Consider the following 7,532-nt stretch of genomic DNA (forward strand, 5'->3'; position numbering starts at 1 on the left):
GCGTGCGGGTTCACAACTCCGTGCGCTGCGCCTGGCGCCCTCCGCGGTGAAAACTTGGCATTTCGATATCAGATCGATCTTCATCTTTATACCGTTGACTACGAAGTTTCTCTACAACAGGATTATATCTCTGAACGCGTAAAACATGACTGCATTAGTCACACTATATCGACGTTGGCATATTTACAGGGAAGATGCAATTTTTCGAAGGTTTGTAAATGAGTAAAACATGAGAACATGTACAACCTGCGCAAATAACGATGCCGGGAGAAACCCGTTGAAAGTCTTGATTTGGAAGAAAAGACAGTGGCAAGATCGCGACATATTTTTTATAATTCTTAGTAATGAATGTAATTTGTTTGCTGCATGTGCACTTTGATAATCTGAGGTTTCATAAATTTGCTGCGACGCTGACCATTGCTGTGAAAGTATCACAGTGCCACACGTTAGACGAACACGTGACGGAAACCCACGAAGGTGACTAGGAATTGAACAAGTACATAGATTGTGAGAAACATTTCAATTCAAAATTCAGTTGACTTCATTAGGTATTTTTTGCAAACGTGTAGCGTGGTATCTGTAATGCAAATGTCGTGTGACCAGCGCCTCCAGTCTGGTAGACCGTTCGCCGGATGCAAGTCTTTCGATTTGACGCCACTTCGGCGACTTGCGTGTTGATGGATATGAAGTGATGATGATTAGGAGAATGCAGCACCCAGTCTCTGAGCGGAGAAAATATCCGACCCAGCCGGGAATTAAACCCGGGCCCTTCAGACTGACAGTCCGTCGCGCTGACCGCTCAGCTGCCGGGGACGGACGGTATCTGTGATGAAATAGGTAATGGGTGTACCTAGAGAACGATAGGCAGAAGCCGGCGAGCAACTTCCGTGCCTGATGGACTAGCCAGCTCTATCATACTTTGAGGTACAAAAGGGCAGTCCATTGGCGGAGCTATCATTTGCACTTAGGTGATTCATGTGACGTGGTTCTGGTCGCAAGACGGGAATTAAGACACTTTGAATGCGGGATGGTATTAGAGCTAGAAACGTGATACATGCCATTTTTTAAATCGTCAGAGAATTTCAATATTCCGAGATCCACAGCGTCAAGAGTACGCCGAGAATACCAAATTTCGGGCATTACCTCTCACCGTGGATAACGCTGCCTTTGCATAAAGTTGTCAGTGCAGCGCCGGATGAAATCATTGAATGACGATCATACGAAGGACATATGCGGTAGGAGAGTGCGCGGAAATTCGGCGTTAAAGGGCTATGGCAGCAGACGAGCGGCGCGAGTGCTTTCGCTAACAGCATGTCATCGGCTGCAGCGACTCTGTCAGTCTCGAGAGCATCTCGTTTGGATCCTAGGCAACTGGTAAACAGTGGCATGTTAATAGCTGATGGCAGCGTTCGACTGTGGCGCAGATCCCACGAAGCCACGAACCCAAGTTGTCAAACTGGTGGTGGCTGCGAAGTGGCGTGCGTTGTCTTTGCATGGAGTAGATTGGGTCTTCCGATCCCAATAAACCGATCATTGGCTGCAAATGGTCATGTTCGGTTACGATGGAGATTTTATAGATGACTATGCGCCATATTACAATTGTTCAGTGATGGTTTGAGGAAAATACTGGACATTTCTAAAGAATGACTTGGCCGCCCGTATCGCTCGAGATGAGTCTCATCGAATATTTATGGGACATAATCGAGCAGTCAGTTTCTGTACAAAATTCTATACCGCCAATACTTTAAATTATGGAGGCTGTATTTGTAGAGGCAGCGTGACTCAATATCTCTGCCAGGGATTTCCAGCGACTTGCTGAGTACGTGCCACATCGAGTTCCTGCACTACGACTGGCAAAAGGAGGTACGACATCGTATTAGGAGGTATCCCATGACCTTTGTCGCTTCAGTATATACGTACATGTAGCTACCAACTGCTGGTATTACTCAAATGTGTGTGAATTCCTAAGGGACCAAACTGCTGAGGTCATCGGTCCGTAGACTTACACACTACTTAAACTAACTTAAATTTACGTATGCTAAGAACAATACACGCACCCATGCCGAAAGAGGACTCGAACCTTCGGCGGGAGGGGCCGCGCAATCAGTGACATGGCGCCCATAACCGCGCGGCGACTCCACGCGGCGGTATTACGTCAGTTTCGTGAGGCAAAAGAAATGTGTACCTTGCAAAACTGTAGAATAGCAGCAGTTTACTCAACGTAGATTAACAGAAGAGTTAGAAATCACCCAAAAGAATGTACTCAGGTGTTAACTATAAATGATTGTAAAATACAGTGATACATCTGTTATACAACCTGTCGAAGTCGTTTATCTGCAAAAATTTGCCCTTCTATACGATCGGTATCTGAGGGATCGTTTTAGCTCCTTTGGCGTTGTGATCCGGAGTTGAAATTATGTACCAGGATTACAGACATGTAAGTGAAAACATAACAGAAAATTTATTACGTAACTTTATTTTTTCGAAATGGGAGTCAAAATTCTGTGACTATCCATCGTATTAATACGAACCATAGGTGTATTAAACTATGCGTCCTAACCATAGGTTTTTAATTGTATTTTTCTATTTGCGACCACTGTCATCAGACAGCGATTAAACTAAGTTATGGTTGCTCTAAGGATGTGTATTATTTGAAGATGACTCCTCGATTTCCACCATTTGCAAAAACGTAATGTGCAAAATTACACTTGTACATTTAATCATATTTGAACTAATAGCACATTGGACATGGTAGACAAAAATAAGTTAAATTCCAAGACACGTTTCAAATACATCGTCGTTCCCACTGAGAATACATTCCAGATGTAATACCTGCTACCTATGCTTCCACCCATCGTCAACAAAAATGTAGAGCAGAAGTGCATAAATACTACAAAAATTGATGTACATATATATGTTCAAATGGTTCAAATGGCTCTGAGCACTATAGGACTCAACTGCTGAGGTCATTAGTCCCCTAGAACTTAGAACTAGTCAAACCTAACTAACCTAAGGACGTCACAAACATCCATGCCCGAGGCAGGATTCGAACCTGCGACCGTAGTGGTCTTGCGGTTCCAGACTGCAGCGCCTTTAACCGCACGGCCACTTCGGCCGGCTACATATATATGTACGTATGTATTTACCCTGCGCCACAGAATTAAAGCATCACTTTTTCGAAACCCCATAATTGTCTCTCTTTCTGATGCACAAGCCTGAAATTCCGCTGAACGGTGCCCACACCCTTCCTGTGTAATGCTGCAAGGGCGTGACGTCCTGCGACGTCACCATCGGGGTTAACAACGCTTCAGACAGTAAGATGTCGGCACTTGCGGAGAAAAGCCCGCAGCTCAAAAGTTCGTGTGACGTGCGAGGTGAGTTAATGATGTCATATTGGCATCCACCACATTTCACCACAATTCGCCCAACGTCGCCGTCGACGTGCCACGTGGTAGGATGGTCTTCACAGTCCCTGTTACCCACATTTCACCATTTCTTTTGACACATCTGTAATACAGGTCTTAATGTGACTCCCAGCGTTGAAATCATGCACTTTTCTTGTCAGTGGCCGAGGAATGAGATAATAAAACGACGAAAATTCCTTCTAGAGAACCTCCGTTCATCAAATTGCTCGTTGGCACCAACCCGCATTTAGTGACAATTTTAAAAATTACCGTTGCAGCGAAATAACATTGCGACATTAATGATTACTACGCATCCAAAATCAATTTGCTTTTGAACCAGAACATGCTGTAAAATGCATCATTTGAATTTGAATATCAGTAGACAAGACGATAAGCGTATATTAAGTATTTACAGGAAACTAGGATGAACTTACGTAATTATTAACGCCCAGAGCGCTACACCAAAGAGTAGAGAGAGAGAGAGTACTCTGTCTTCAGGCCACAAGTGGCCCATCGGGACCATCCGACCGCCGTGTCATCCTCAGCTGAGGATGCGGTTAGGAGGGGCGTGTGGTCAGCACACCGCTCTCCCAGTCGTTACGATGGTTTTCTGTGACCAGAGCCGCTACTATTCGGTCGAGTAGCTCCTCAATTGGTATCACGAGGCTGAGTGCACCCCGAAAAATGGCAACAGCACATGGTGGCCCGGATGGTCACCCAGCCAAGTGCCGGCCACGCCCGACAGCGCTTAACTTCGGTGATCTGACGGGAACCGGTGTATCCACTGCGGCAAGGCCGTTGCCCGCCACACCAAAAGCGGTATGAAATGTGTTTTTTCGGTTTCGTTATTCGTGGTCTATTACGGATAGCTTTACACCAGTGTGAAATGGACATACAAACTGACACGCTTAAACAAATCGCTGTGGTCATGGTTATAAAACGTCTGACGTCGCGAATTTTTACAATGAGATAAGGAAACAAAAAATGTCAGGTCACAACAAGAATTTCCTTCACGTCAATAGTAATCGTACAAATGAAGTCATACTTACAGCTATGACCAACAAAGGTCATAAATCACAAAAATTTGCGAGTGATTTCGCAAAACGGATGTTAGGATTTTCACTTAACCCTTTGACTGCTGGAGGTGCACCACCTGCTTGGAGCGCTAAGGCGCCGCCACCTGTGCCGTAACCCGGCTGCCCGCGCTGCGTGCCTGCCTGTCCCACGGAGCGGCCAGCGCTGCCCGGCCCGCCCTGTGCTCAATACTTCCCGGCTGATCGCGACTCGCGCAGAGCCAGCGTGAATTTTTGGTGACTTTGAGCTGTAATATCTGGGGCAATAGTTTTTGTAAAGAAATTAAATTTGGCCATCTTTTGCAACTTCATGCGTTCTCTTTAAGTATAATAATCAAAAGAATTTTACTAGCCACATTCAGCCAGAAAATTGTAAGTGAATCGGCATAAAAAAAAAAAAAAAAAAAACGCCCGAAAAAATTTCCAAGTTTGGCTTCTTGCATCTCCTTAACCAATCTATGACGAATGTGAAACTTGGCATGGTACAACTTAACAACACAAGGTTCTTAAATATGAAGTTTCATTTTCAAAGCACTTTCCAGTACTGAATGAATTATGCACAAAATTGACGATTTTGTAAAAACGTCAAAACTGCGATATTTTCGTTCTGATTTTGCAAAAAAATAATGCTCTGTAAAACAGACCAAGCGGTATAACTAGAATGAAAGTTGGGCGCGAAAATCAGGACCGAAACCAATGTAAACTTCGGATTTGCGTATCTAGTAGAGTGAACGCATGATGAAAATGAGATTTAGAGTGCTATAGATTGACAGAACAACGATAAGACATAAAAACTTTTATTCCCCTTCTATTTTTCAATAATCTATAAATTATTCGAAAAGATGCTGATTTTTATGAAAAGATGAAAGCAGGATATACTCGATACATTTTTTATAAATACCGTTTTCTATTAATGCTTCAAAGCCAGTCTCTCTTGAACAACAAATTTTAAGCCCCACACCCTCCCCAGAACAATGAGTTTAATTCCAAATGTTGGCTAACAACAGAGGCAAAGTAGCATGAAAAATCGCATTGAGAACAGAGTTTTAACTTTGGTATGTTGTTTCTCGTCGATTAAAGGCATTTAAGTTACTGATGGAAAACAGCTTTTGTACAAGTAGACTAAATGTTTATAGCTTAGAGAGATAGTTTAGACAAATAGTTTAGACAAAAAGAGAATAGAAGGGTGGTGTCACCGCCAGACACCACACTTGCTAGGTGGTAGCCTTTAAATCGGCCGCGGTCCGTTAGTATACGTCGGACCCGCGTGTCGCCACTATCAGTGATTGCAGACCGAGCGCCGCCACACGGCAGGTCCAGTCTAGAGAGACTTCCTAGCACTCGCCCCAGTTGTACAGCCGATTTTGCTAGCGATGGTTCACTGTCTACATACGCTCTCAATTGCAGAGACGACAGTTTAGCATAGCCTTCAGCTACGTCATTTGCTACGACCTAGCAAGGCGCCATATTCAGTTACCATTGAGATTGATATTGTGAATCATGCACCTTCAAGAGCGACGTTCATCATTAATGGATTAAAGTTAAGTATGAAACTAATTACATCCGCTTTCTGAATTCTCATTCCTTGTCATGTTTCAGACCTCACGTCAGTATAGCTCTTCTCTTATCACGGCAGCCTGGGTGAGCTAAAACGCGTGCATTTCTGCCTCCTCTAGTAACACGCTGTTGGCTCTTCTGCCAACACAACAAGAAGCTTTCGAAATGTGGTGCTACAGAAGAATGCTGAAGATGAATGGGTAGATCACAGACTAATGAGGAGGTATTGAACAGAATTGGGGAGAAGAGGAGTTTGTGGCACAACTTGACTCGAAGAAGAGATCGGTTGGTAGGACATGTTCTGAGGCATCAAGGGATCACAAATTTGGTACTGTAGGGCAGCATGGAGGGTAAAAATCGTAGAGGGAGACCAAGAGATGAATACACTAAGCAGATTCAGAAGGATGTAGGCTGCTGTAGGTACTGGGAGATGAAGACGCTTGCACAGGATAGAGTAGCATGGAGAGCTGCACCAACCCAGTCTCTGGACTGAAGACCACAACAACAGCAACAGACCGAATGTGATCTATAATTTGTACTACTGGGGATAAAAGAATATAACTGTCCATGTTACGTATTAATAATTTAAATGTATCGTACGAATATATGGGTTTTGTTGTACTGGCGCAATGTACTCGACGTAATCACATTTGCCACAGTGCAGATACTGCGCCATCTCAATCACCAAGTAAACTGCTACATATGAAGAAGTCAGGCTTCGTTTGAATAGTTTTTCACGTGTTGCATCTATTTCCCATCCATCTTTTCGATCCAGGATTTGGACCGGCACTGGCGAAGTTAAAAATAGATTTATATTTTTTCCATTTCTGCCTTTTTTTAGTAATTTATTACGAAGTGTCAGCAAATTTTCTCAGATATATTTCCCAATGATTAAGTAATACTTCTTTGTATGATAAGTCTAGAAGCAGGGTACAACTCATAATGGAACGTTGCAAGTTTTGCATTGGTATCTAGTTTCCCGGCGCACTTTTTTGTTTCGTGCAAACCACGCATTGCTCATTGGCGTACTTTTCTGCGAATGTTCACTCACGGTAACAGCCGTAGAATGTCTCCTCGTGAATCGCAGAGGATTCTCGTCATCGTAGCGCCTTCCCCTGCCAGCATTTTTCCGTTCAGTAGCATATTTTTCTACAATCTCCCTTACGAGAGAAAGGCGAATCTCTGCGAGTGCCATGTTTCGCCCTGTTACCGACCAGTGGAGAGCATGAGCATTTAGAGTGCACAAATCCCGAATGTGAAAAAAATATTTGGTGTAGCATTTCACCGTCTTACGTGCTGATCCCACTGAGCTCAGTAACACGTGACAACGGTCAACTGCACCCATACTCGAATTGCAATCCCCAATAAATAGTGGTTTCTTTATTTTTTCGCCAGTATTTTTGTCAGTCTTCTCTGTTTCAACCATTTGTGTTGTGTGACTCGTGGTCAACGTGCACACCTCTCTTTTATCGCACCACTTGATAGCAAGGAACTTGTC

General features: G+C 43.8%; 1 pseudogene; it reads right to left on the bottom strand.

The window, feature by feature from the left end:
- Positions 1-4,089: 4,089 nt before the first annotated feature.
- LOC124790537 lies at positions 4,090-4,207 on the bottom strand (annotated as a pseudogene).
- Positions 4,208-7,532: the final 3,325 nt, after the last annotated feature.

The sequence above is a fragment of the Schistocerca piceifrons genome, chromosome 3 (genome assembly GCF_021461385.2).
Source record: "Schistocerca piceifrons isolate TAMUIC-IGC-003096 chromosome 3, iqSchPice1.1, whole genome shotgun sequence".
NCBI classification, from domain to species: Eukaryota; Metazoa; Arthropoda; class Insecta; order Orthoptera; family Acrididae; genus Schistocerca; species Schistocerca piceifrons.